The sequence below is a fragment of the Oryza sativa genome, chromosome 2 (assembly GCF_034140825.1).
Source record: "Oryza sativa Japonica Group chromosome 2, ASM3414082v1".
Classification (NCBI taxonomy): domain Eukaryota; kingdom Viridiplantae; phylum Streptophyta; class Magnoliopsida; order Poales; family Poaceae; genus Oryza; species Oryza sativa.
Window position 1 is genome coordinate 14,668,686 of NC_089036.1, and position 13,330 is coordinate 14,682,015.

General features: G+C 43.9%; 1 long non-coding RNA gene across 1 annotated transcript; it reads left to right on the forward strand.

Moving 5' to 3' along the window:
* The first annotated feature begins 9,168 nt into the window (after positions 1-9,168).
* Positions 9,169-12,897, forward strand: LOC107280054 (uncharacterized). The gene is made up of 3 exons (XR_010739376.1): positions 9,169-9,314; positions 11,185-11,240; positions 12,580-12,897. It is a non-coding gene; the product is annotated as an uncharacterized lncRNA (long non-coding RNA).
* Positions 12,898-13,330: the final 433 nt, after the last annotated feature.

The following is a 13,330-nucleotide window of genomic DNA, read 5'->3' on the forward strand; positions in this document are numbered from 1 at the left end:
ATTAACATAGCCAAATGTTGCATAGCGGGTTTGCTAAAGCTCTTAAGCACATCATCTAATTCATTATCACTTTCCGCATCACTAGAATCAACATCAAGAGAGATGTGAGAGGACTTTTGAGTCATCACCTTGCGGCCTTGGGCCATGAAACAAGAGTAGTGGTAGGAGTCGTCGTCGTCATCACTCCAGTTGTTGAAGAGACGCTCCTTGATTGAAGAGGATGACTTGAAGGCGACAGTAGCAACACCACCTTCTCCTTCAACCTTGTCTTGAGGCTTGGGCTTGGGCTTGACCTCGAGATCTTCTTCATCTCCGGAGTACCACACCTCCGCCATGTGTGCCTCCGCCACATGAGCATGCTCCGGCTTCTTCTTGCCTCCCTTAGCCTTAGCTTCATTTGACTTGGGACAATCGGCAATGAAGTGGCCATGTTCACCACAATTGAAGCAAGCTCTCTTTGATTGCCTCTTTCCCTTGTCATCATCCTTCCTCCCTTTGCCATAGCCACTCTTGCGAAGAAAGTGCTTGAATCTCTTGACAATAAAAGCCATCTCTTCATCTTCACTTTCTTCACAACATGACTCTTCTTCTTGTTTTGCCTTCAAAGCAACTTCTTGATTTTTGATCATGGCGGCATTCTTCACCATTTGCCTCACTTCACGAGCTTCCTCTTCTTGCATCTCATGAGACACAATTCTTCCAAGAATGTCACTTGGGGTGAGACTCTTCAATTCTTTCCTTTCCCGTATCATTGATACAAGAGTAGGATTTCTTGGACCAAATGCACGGAGAAGTCTCTTGACCACAAAGTGATTTGTCATGTCCTCACTCCCAAGTCCTTTAATCTTGTTGACAAGGATCATCATCCTATCATACATCTCTTGTGGTGTCTCCATGTCATCCATCACAAATCTTCCAAGCCTTCCTTCCAATAATTCAATCTTGGCCTCACGAACGGCGGGTGATCCCTCATGAGCCAATTGCAAAGTATCCCATATCTCCTTGGCCTCCTCAAGCCCATCAACCTTGTTGAACTCCTCCAGACTCAAGGCGGAGAGAATTGCATTGGAAGCTTGAGCATTGCGGTGGATGAGTTGTTCTTGCTCCGAAGTGAGCTCCATGTTATCATGGGGTACATCAACATCTGTACAAACAACTTTCCAAATACTTGGATGCAAAGAGATTAGATGCAACTTCATCTTGTGCTTCCAAGCGGCATTATGTGTCCCATCAAATTGAGGAGCATGCCCAGAAGGCACGGAGACAAAGTTGTGAGGGGGAATGGTAAGTTTGCTGTAATCAAAAGGTATAGTAGCTCCCTTGGGTGATGGAGTTCCCTTGCTGCTCGCTCCATCTTCATTTCCATTTTCCCCGTTCTTTCCCCCTAAGTCCGACATTGTGGATCACTCAAAGCAGTGAAGCTTGAATCAAGAGCACCTTGCTCTAATACCAATTGAACGTGCTGATGAAGCCTAGAGGGGGGTGAATAGGCTGTCCCTGAAAACTTAAAAACAAATCGCAGCGGTAAAATTCAAACAGACCCGGAACTTCCTGGTAAGGAACTCCAGAACTTCTGGCCTGCCAGGCCCGGAACTACCGGTGTTCTTAGGACAGGAACTTCCGGGTTACAGAACAAGGATGAAATTCAAATTTCGAATCAGGAGACTAAGCCAATCTTCACAAGATGATGCACAGGTATTCTAAGTAGGAGATAGATCACAGAAACATCCACAGAAACATCACAGAAAGAGACAAGAGCATTTTTTTCCTGATGTTCGGATCTTGCGATCCTACTCTCCGTTGAGGAGCTCCAAAGAGCTGGGTCTCGATTAACCCCTTTGCCTGACTTGTGCAAAAACTCCAGAGGAAATCCACAGCCTTCAACTACAAACACCCCTAGGCAAGTTTCTAGAATTGAGTGACCACCAAGATCCAACTCAAACTACTTCTAGAAATTCGCCACAAGTATACGTTGCTCTACTTGGAAAACCTCTAGAATCTCAGCACAAGAACTTAATTAACTTACCTCGTTCCCTTTTGGAGGAGAGGAGATCCTTCACAAACTTACCCGGGACATCCACAATATGCAACGGATTCTCGCGGGCGACACCTAACCATCTAGGAGATCATCTCCAAGAGTAATAAGCACCGAGATGACAGCCCACAAGATATTCCAAGTGCTCACCCAAGATCCTAGTCTTCACACATCTCCAAATCTTCTTCTCTTCCTCTCAATCTCTCTTTCTCATAAGAATTAGGCTCTAGATTGAGTGGAGAAGGCAAGAAACACTTGGGAGAGGCTAGCAACAGCTCTAGGTTCAAAAAGTGAAAGTGGAATGGCCAATGAACAAGCTGGAAACGAGCTGTATATGTGACGTCATCTAGCCGTTACTCACAAATTTGAACTGAAAACTAGACAGGAAGTTCCGGACCTAGAAGACAGGAACTTCCGGATAATACTTAGGAAAATTTCTTTCATCATACTGGAACTTCCGGACCTGGAAACAGGAAGTTCCGGACTTGCATTTTTGGACCAATGGAGCATTTGCAAAAATGACTCCTAGGGAAACTTGACACTTGGTTCACACTAAGAGCACTTGAGATATCTCAGAGCATCACCTAGAACCCCACTTAATAGTACGGTTTTTCCTAAAAACTCGATTGCAAAAAATAAACTATCCTATGCACTTCTCGAGTTCCGGTCCGCTTTGATTTTATACTTTTGGGGGGTCTCCAAGCATCCATCTTCCACACCTTGAACTAATGCACCTAAAAGATACTCAATGAACTCATTAGTCCCTTAACCACATTTGTCATTAATCACCAAAACCCACTAGGGGGATTAATGCACTTTCAGTTGTGCTGGAACATCCAAAGGTACAACGCGGATACTGGCCTCTATCTTGTCAACTGGTGGCTGGGGCTGAAATTGAGCATTGACACCTTGTGGTAGTGCACTCATTGGAGTGGGAGCTATTGCATCTTGGGCTATACGACTGCTTCAGGACGCATGGATGACAATTCGCTGAGGAGCAAGCTTCTGATTGAGGGGAGTTGCATGGACTGATGTGCTGGCAAATATGTTTCTCGGTTTCGGGCACATGTCGGCGAAATGACCCACTTCTTGACAATTGAAGCAACATATATCTTTCCAGACTTGGCATTTTCTTTTCCCATTTTGATTCCTCTGTCTTGGCACTGGAGTTAGGCTGAAACTGTAGTCTTGTCGAGGATTTGGGTTGCCTTGATGCTTCTCTCCATTGTAACTGGCGGGTTGGTTGGCCATCTTCTTCGTCAGCAGAAAACTGAATTGACAATCTTTTGGTACATGATTAGTTCCTTCACACAAGAAACAAGTGATCCTGCTCGTTGGACACTCGTCGGGTGGATGGTCTTCCTCACAAGGAACGCAAGTGGTGACACATGAGCTGGCAAAGTGACCGATTTCTCCACAACGAGAGCATGCCTTATGTTCCTTTTTATTCTGATTGAAACCTTGGAGAGACTTCTCATCTTCATCCCGTGAGGAGACTTGATCTGAATCTTCGCTATCAGACACTCTACCTCCATTAGCCAAAAGATGTTCTGTCAACTGTGGTGCACCTCGGAAGAAATTTCTTCTCTGACGTTTTGTCATTCCTGGTGGAGGCCATTCTGTGCCGGTAATGGTCATCTTACGGACCTCATCTTCGGTTCGCATTGGTGCTTTTCTTTTCTGCTGAGGACGGTTCCTTGCATAGTGCCCTTGTTCAACACAGATAAAACAAATGATTCTTGCTTCTTTTGAGTCCACAAGTGGCATGGCACGATGGGCCTGTTGGGATGCTGGCGGAGCGCTGACTTGTGGTGTGAGTGCTTGGACTGCCTCCAACTGCACTTGAGGTTGCATCTGACTCGGGTTCAGAATTGGCGTCTGATGCTGCTGTAGTATCTCTATAAGCAATTTGTTCTGGTTAATCAGGTGTTGGACCACTGCCATACAACTGGTGTCTGGTGCTTCATTCACTCGGGAGCTTGAGGTACCCACGTCCTGATTTCTGACCATACTGCCTTTTTTATTGTCAGCCATCTGTTACTAGGTTTGGAGAGGGAGAGAGGGAAAACAAAAGGGGAGAGACAGATTAGAAACTAAGGATAGGACCTTAACAGATCTATTTTTTTTCTGTTATGATGTATGTTAGGTTTATTCTGCAAGTTGATTAAGCAAACAATCTAGCATGGTTACATCACACCCCACTGATGCAAACCACGCGCTACACACACAAGCAAGGAAACACACGACTAACGACTCTACCCTAGAGGGTGGCTTAGGTTCTGCAACAGGTTCTCCAAGATCTTCACCCCTGCTTCACAGCTGGCTTCATTGCTTCCTTCGCTTCGCTAGCGGATCCAACAGTCTTCTGGAGCTTCGGCAAACGATTGACGATCTCTTCTTCTTCACAAAGCTGACCATCTAGTACTAGTTGAAATTCGAAGAAGGAAGAAGGAAGTAAACCTTTTGCAAATAGCATTAGGGAAAGGAGGAAAAAGGAACTTTCGCAAATAGTTTCATTTATAAAATATGTCCTTACGTTTTATCCAGTTGGCTTATCCTACAGTCGAGATATCTCTGATACCAGCTTGTCGCGCCCGGAAAAATACCTTTTCCATAACACTAGTGTATTAATCCCCGTCCCAGGAAAAGCACATCAGGCCTGACAAACATGATATAAAAGACACATCTTTATTATATCGATAATATTTACATTATTACAAAGGCACTTCAGGCCTGACAAACAAAAATAAATAGCAGCGGACTAGTGGGCCTATGGCTCCATCTTCACAGGCGCTCAACTAGGGTATAAGCCAGGGCTCCACCTAAGACTTCTTCTCCAAAGCTTCTCTTACTGAAGGGGGGGAAAGATAGAGCAAGAATGAGTACAACCACAGTACTCAGCAAGTCACACCGGGATATGCATGATTAATGCAAGGGAGTACAAAGGGTAATAATATAGGGGTTAAGTTTTGCAGTAAACAGCATTTAAGAGTCACTTAGTTGCCCAAAGCTATTTTATAAAGACAATCCTAGAGCTACACAGTATTATTAATCAAGGCCCTGAACCCACACGAACCTGGCTTAACCCAAGGCCTATGATGATTCAGACCAAACTGGCAACCCGACCTAGGTCCCAGCTCGTCCCAAGCCAACCTAGGCCAACCATTCCACATTTTAGTTGTTAAGCAAGTTTTAAGAATTAAACCACTAACTTGGGTACATTGCTAGGCTTGCCCATAACCGAGGGCGCGGCTATTCGAATAGATTATACTCTGATCAGAGGTGTACATCTTTACCCACAAGACACATCTTTACTCTGCATTCCACGGCCGTGGAACCCGTGGTAAAGGATGTGACATAACCCCTTTACCCATCCTAGCCGTGACAAAAGCACCGACCCAACCTCGCCTACGGCCGGAATCCCGAGACAGGTAGGTAAGATTGAGCCCCTAGCAGCAGGACACCGGCCCTGTGCCATGACATCTTGAATACCGAGCCGCAGCCCGTGTAGCCTTCATTTGCCCTAGAGATGTCCATCGAGCCCCGACTTCGTCCATCTCCATCCGTGTACTCTTGCAAGGACTAGACTGAGCACCGAGTTAAGCCTTACCCATTAGACATGTGGTTAGTACGGTAGTGCTTTGCAACAGAGGCCCGAAGACCGGTCCTTATAGTGGCTGAGGTGCTACTAGCAGAACCATGCACCTCGAGCCCAGCCTAAAACCATTTTGGGAGTTTTGAATAGAGGGGGGGAGGTGTGTGTTCAATTCCACCACAAGCCAACCATTCCACAGTGTCCAAATGATATGAGAACTCCCAAAGTCTAAAGTTATAAAACCACCTAGTGTTGCCTAATTAATCAGCGAAGCATCTACCTAAATTCATACTAGTGGAACCGTTAATAGAGTACCCACTAGTTGGGGTTTTGTTTATCCTAGGGTGAACAAGGTAATAATAACAATAGCAATAATAATAAGGTCATAACAAAGGTAAATAGGCATGGCTAAATAAAACAGTGATAATGCGGGAATTTATGTAAAGCGGTAATGCAATAATTTAAATCAAAATAATTTTATAAACTGGGATTCAATATGCTAAAGGGTGATGCAACTTGCCTTGCTCAGAGAGAACGGCCTTCCAAACCTTCGACGACGACCGCGAACCACACTTTGGGAACCTCCGGAACGACAGAAGCTACGCGAAGCACACAAGCAAAGCTACAAGCCTATAAAGAAGCAATAATAAAACATAAAAAGAAAGCACAGGGTTCTTTAGGTTATAACAAACATTAGGAGACTTGAACAGGTCGATTCGGAGCTCGTATGACCAAGATATGGTCATCCGAAGTTTAATGCTGTCACGTGGAGATTTACGAATTATTGTAATTAGGCTTTGCAACTATAAAACATGTGTAAGCGCTAGCCTGGAAAAGACAGGAAGGCTGCGCCGTTGACATGCGGACCCCACATGTCAATCTAAGGGACCACGGTGGACCGGGTACACAGAGACGGTCCACGGGTCGAAGGAAGCAGACCCCGTGTGTCAACCGAGGCGAGTGGCCGACAAACGGACTCCACCAGACACCACGCGGGCTGCACACGTGGAAACCACGCGGCTACCGAGCGGGCACACAAACACGGTCACCACACGCACCCACGAACACTACTGACACCGGTACACGGGTACCGGGGTTGACAACCGCACAACGGGCACGGGGCAACACCGAAAGGACGAGGACGGGGCAGCGAGAGGAGGCACCGTTACCACCACCCGAAAAGGCGCGGCACGACGACGACGAACGGGCGCGGCGGAGACGGCTCGGGGACGACAGAGGCAAACGACTTCGGCGGCGATCCTTGGACGAAGGCGAGACGCGGCCGGCACGAGGCTTGACGACGCGGAGCCGAGGACGAAGACGACAATAGGGCTGCAGCGGCTCGCTTGACGAACCACAGGCGGCGAACGCGATCGGCTTGACGGAGGGACGAACGCCACGACGACCGGGTACGATGGGAGGATGACGACCGGAACCGGTGAGGAGGCGATGAGGGCAGCCGGCAGCAGCTGCACGGATGCGAGGACGGCGCGGAACACGTCGCTGTGATGACGACGATGGTTGCGGCGCAGCAAGACGACGAGCCGGGCGACCGACGGGACATCGACGACGAGGACGAACGGAGACGACGACGATGGACTGCAGAGGGGTTTGGATGGAGGGGAGGCGATGCCGAGGACGATGTCGCCGGCTCGCCGCTGCGATGCCGGAGGTTGTGGTGGCGCGGCCGACAGCGCACGGGTGAAGGAAGGGCCGACCGGGGAAATTCCGGCGAGGCGGATGGAGAGGCCGGCGCTGCACGGCGGTGTTCCGGCGAAATTCTGTAACATACCCAAATTCTAGACCTTAAAAATTTCCTATCAAAATAGTTGGAAGCTAACTTTTCCATTTTTGAGAGCTAAAAATTTCCATTTTTAACCTAGGTGTGGTCAATCTAACTTGAACCTAAGTAAAATTTGAGAACAAATTAAAACTTTTTCATTTATAACCTAGGACATAAATGCAAACACGAGTAAAAGCATGCATACTTGCATAAAACATGTTTTGACTTGAGTCCTTCATGTGCATTTGAATATTTGATTTGCATTTCATAATAGGTCTGATGAATATTAACTAAGATCTAGATAAACAACTAAACCATTATGGCCTAGTGCTAGCTAGAGGAAGTTAAAATAGAAACCATACACCTTAAAATATATCAACATGGCTAATGTCAAGCCTCACAAAACTAATTTGGACATCCATCTGAAGACATGTCATGAACATGAAAGTGAACAAATAAATTATATCATATAGGGTATATTCTATCTTAATCATCTCTAAGCATTCTCTTAATTTAATACTAAAGTAAACTTATGCATAAATAAGTAAGGAGCTTATGACATGTGTAAGGTAAACTGTAATTCTATCATATCAATATCACCTCAGGTTAATGAGAGTCCAAATATAACTTTTATAAACATTTACATGCATTTAGGAAAGGGAAACACATATAAGACATAAGTCTTGCGAATTATCTAAAATAATTCGTGCAAGATAAAATCATGGGAAAATTCCTGTAGGCTCTACTCAACTCATACAACTCACTGTAATTTTGGTATAATTTAATAACTAAATTTGGTACCTCAAATAAATCAGTCAAACTAATAAAAACTAGATTAACCGTAGTTCTTAATCGGCTAAAACCATACTTTATCTAAAAGTGCATTTAACTGCATAAAAGTGTATAAGTAAAATAATTTATTCAAATACTAGGTCATTTATCATGAATAAAAATAATTTTTCCAGAATTTATCTTCTCTGTTTAAATTACTAAAGTGGGAGAGAGAAATAATCCTGAAAATCATTCAAAACTTTTGTTCACCCACGTTTCTGCCCAACCCTCTCACCCTAGCTTAGTTTGCCACGACCTGGACCCACTTGGCAGCCACTCTGGCTCGTCCTCACCTTGTGCAAATCTTCCAGCCGACCAGAGACAGCCGAGAGAGAGAGAGAGATTGGCGCCGGCTGTGTACGACGCGTGGCCACAATGTGTCGACGCCATCAAACTCCTATTCTAGCCTTCTCCTCCTCCCAGCTGCATCTCCACACATCATTCTCCACCTCTAAGCCGAAGAAACCGAGGGAGGAGGCTCTCAACTTCTCCGTCGCCCTCATCCTTGCTGCCGGCCGCGAAGAAGACGACTATCGTACTTGTAAATAAGCCAGGGTAATCCCCATCTCTTTCGCGTTCCATACTCTTCTCACCATGCCGATGATTTATCCTTTTAATTTCATCCTCTATCGTGCAGCGGATCGACGGGAACGCCGTCGTGCCCACGGCACTCCGGAGCGCGCTCCAAGCGCCGCCGCAGCCGACATCGTCGTCGTTCCGACCATTGTAGACCAAACAAAGCCGAGCCGTCGCGCCAACGTCTTCTCCTTGAAGTCTTCCTCAAAAACCCTCAAAAATCCTAGGCAATGGCGCAGCAAGTGCGGAGATCGGCTACCGTCTTCTTCACCTCCGGTCGCCGTCGCCATTGTCGATTCCGCCTCCTCCGGTGAGCCATTGTCCGATTCTTCGCGTATACACCATCCCTGGGACCTCACTAACCCCATGAAAACACATGGATGTCAATTCGATGAGTGGATCGAGCCGTTGCCGTCTCCCCGGAGCTCTACACCGTCGCCGGACCATCTTCTTCACCGCTGCCGCTGTCCAGACTTTCCCGCGCCTCGTTCAAGGTTCGGTGAGCACACTTGAGCCCATAGGATTGCATTCATGCATTTCATTCACTTAGAATCGAGCACCAACTCAACATGCAGTAGCAGCCTAAGCACAGCCGCCGCTCGGACTCGCCGCCGGCGTTACTCCGATGTCCACTGACCGAGAAAAGTAGAGGAATGGAATCACAATAGCATGATCGTCATTTTGTCTTTTGGTCGCACCCTCAACCGAGCCACCGTTTGCCGCTGGCAAGCTTGAGATCGAGCTCAGCCATGGCTTGATCTGCTTCAGCTCAAACCAGGGACCTCCTCACAAGAATTTAGGTTAATGTAGGGTTCTTTCTGCAAAAGCTCAAGACACACAGAACAGTCATAAGACTGCGGTTTGATTTCCTGAAACCCTAGGGGCCTTTTTGCATATTGGCCTGAGACCGACAAGTGGACCCCATGAGTTTAAAATCTGAAAATGTAAAAGATAATACTAAAAGCCTTTACTTTTTAACAGCAAAACACCTAAACTTGTAAAATCCATATAAAATCAAATATAACTTATTTTGAGATGATTCAACTTTCTATAGGTTCACAAAACTATGAACTTTAATGTGGTAACATTAAGCTTGGCACCCTCAGCACAGACCTTGTCTCTAAAATGGGTCTAATATAAATCATACATAAAGCATACACAAACTTATAAAATGCATATAAAGTACATCTCAACTCATTTTGGAGCAAACTCAGTTTCTACAGATCCACAACTTATGTTCTCCTATAAAGCAAAATGAAATAGTATACATACTATACATCAAATGCCTCTAAAACTATTACCTTTGAATGACTAGTTTTAGATAAGCTGAATTTTAGAAGTTCATATAAAATTCATCTTAGATCCTTTTTGAGTAAACCCAAGTTCTGTAGAATCACCAAAACATATACTTCCAAGTTATAAAATAAAATTATATACTTACTGTATGATAAAAGCCTCTAAATACTTATGTAAGTAATAACCAACATACAGAAACCTTAAATTGTAAAATTTGTAGAAAATTCATCTTTAGTCTAAATGAAGTGAACCAAATATCTATAGAACCAGCAAACAGTGGGCTTCAACATAGTAAAATAAAATATGGAACCTTCTGTACAGGTTATAGCTCTAAACTTTAAATTTATAGGATAGGTGCTAATCACATAGTATCGATTGAGCAATATGTATATATATAAATGTATATAGAAATACACTCTAGCTATAATGAAACCCAAATAAAACTTGTTAGACTAGTGAATGCATAGTTCCATCCCCATCCACCAAAACTTAAGGCACTTAGCTCATATAATAATTTCTAGGTTGATATAATAAATTGCTAGCATGGACTAGAGCTCCTCTAGTTTATAAAATATGAACCATGATAATAAAGACCATAAGCCTATGAACTAAGGTTAGATTAGTTAACTAAAATACTCATTTTATACATCACTAGCTAGATGAGGCAAGTTCTGGACCTAAACCTCTAAAGCCATGAAACTATAGAACACTATACACCTATAACACGTTATAACTTGTAAAATACATAAAGAATTCATATTAAGTCCAAAAATTGTGAAACCAAATGTGTTAGTCTTAGAAAACACTCCTCTACACCTCTGTGAAGTCAAAACTAATAAAAATCACTTTATAAAAATATTTTATAACACTACCTAGGTGATACTACCTTATACTGAGGAAACTTCTAAAATTCATAACTCCCAAATAAAAAGAGATAAAATAGAAATTCTTTCACCTAAATTCATATTATACCAGTACCTATTCACTGTGCAAAAATCATCAATTTTAGAGCATTTTGGATTTTTCGCATATTTCGGTGTTTAATTGCATAACGTGTACTTTGTATAGATGATTGCTTAAACGGTGAAGAAGTGATTTAGGTGCTGACATTTTCCTGATTCAAGGCAAGTCCCACCTCCCTCTCTTTGATCACTTTGAACCTATGTTTTGGAGGTTATTGAAAATGTTTGCAAATCTTGCATGTCGATTGTACACTAATAAATTAAAATTTTGTTAAACTTATTAGATAAACTCCTATTATTTGCATTATCACCTTAAATCCACATATATCCATATTCCTCATTCCTAACCTTAGGAACAATATGACTATACCAATTTATATATGAGTTTTGGTGACACTAGGTTACTATAAAGCTTAACCATGCTTAGAATGGTCTTCCTTGTCATTATGGGCTCATTACAAACATGAAAATTGATTTTTAATTAATCTGGACAGAACTTTAATACTTGTGATTTTGATAAATAAAATGGTGGAAAACATGGATTTTAGGTTTGGGCCTCAAGTGGTGCACATATGGTGATTAGTTGTGTACCGATAGGGGGAGAGTGTGCCCAAACCGACCTAAGGACTTCACTCAATGTCAGTTCATTTCGTATACGGTGCAACCACATGTGCTAGTATGGGATAGCCCAAGCTTAGTAAATTATTTATGGTTTAGCCTTACATTCTGGTAGGCCGGTGTGTATGAGTTCATATAATTCAGAGGAGCTTCCTATTTACCTCGAAGTGGTAGTTTAGGTGACCTAGCGTGTCCAATACAACGGTATTGTGCCACGTGGTGGGTTCCCGTTGTATCCGCCACCACGGCGTTAAGTTTAAGGCGTGGGCCCGCCACTTAACGGTTTTAGGTCATATAACATGTATGGCTTAGGATGGAGTAACACGTATCGTGCTGGTGTAAGGTTAAATCATGAATTTTGAAAAAGCTTTATTGCGGGTAATAAATCGGGTACTTATGTATCGCGTGCCATGCTCTTGCATGATTATTATTTTGCATCATGTGGGTAAAGTGTACAAACTATGCAGAGTAAAAACTAATCGATTAGCCGTGCTCACGGACAAGAGCGACGTGTGGATATGTATTGAGTATAGACTTGTGTTTATTCTTCTTAATGCTAAAATTTACCTTCAAATTGTGATGAGATTTGAGAATGATCTCCTTGCTGCCATGGAAGGCAATGAGGTGCATATTTATACATGATTAATGCCTACCTTGATGCCCAATATGTCAAGTACTAGCTTGCTGAAATTTATTTGAAAGTAAACCTGATTTAGAAATGTTTTATGCAAATAAAACTTGCTTTATGCTAAAAAGAACCATATTATGCCTTCCTTGATTATATGCCTTGCAAGTAGGGTGTTAGGCTTGTCTTGATGCTTGCCAGTACATTATTTCTAATAATGTACTAACTCTTGCTATTGAATTAATCTTTTGCTTGCAGGTTTTAGACTTAGTCTTTGAGTGATGCGGGTAATCGACTGCTTCTTCTAGGACTTGAATTTAATGGGGTAAATCCCTAGTCGGTGTGCTTGTGGATTGGGTAGACAAGCTTCCGCTGTTCTATATATTTATTTGGCCAGTCGGCCAATGTAACTAAAGTAGATGTAGTTTATAATCGCTTTCATCTTATTTGTGTTTGCTATGTATAATCATGCTTGAGATGAAAGTGTGAATCTAGTGCACATCCTGGGAACTAGATTCACATGAGTATGAGTTAAGAATATTTGAGATGTTGTAGATCTTTAGCCATTTTTGTCAAGTCTCATGAATGTGTAACACATCTGGTCACCGCCTTCGAGTGGTTTGACGGGCACATCTCAGGCTAAAGTTGACTGGCAGGCTAAAGGCCTAGCAATGTCTCCAATATTCTTCTCTCGAGGCGTCGGATGTTTCATTATGTTTGTTTGATGACTTGAATTATTCACTTCATCCCTCAAATATAATGGAAGCTCCGGAAAGCCTACGACAAATTCGGGCGACGCCGTGGCCTGGCCGGGGAAGAGGACAGCATTCCGGTGCCGGGAGAGGTGGTGGCGACGTCGGCCGACGCACAGGAGATGCGGCAGAGGCGGCCGGAGGCGGAACAGTGGCAGCAACGCCACTGTTGCCGGTGGGGATGCACTTCCGGAGGTCTCCGCGGGAAATGGACGGCATGCCGGGGAAGGGGAGGTGACTGCGACGCCGGGGGAGGC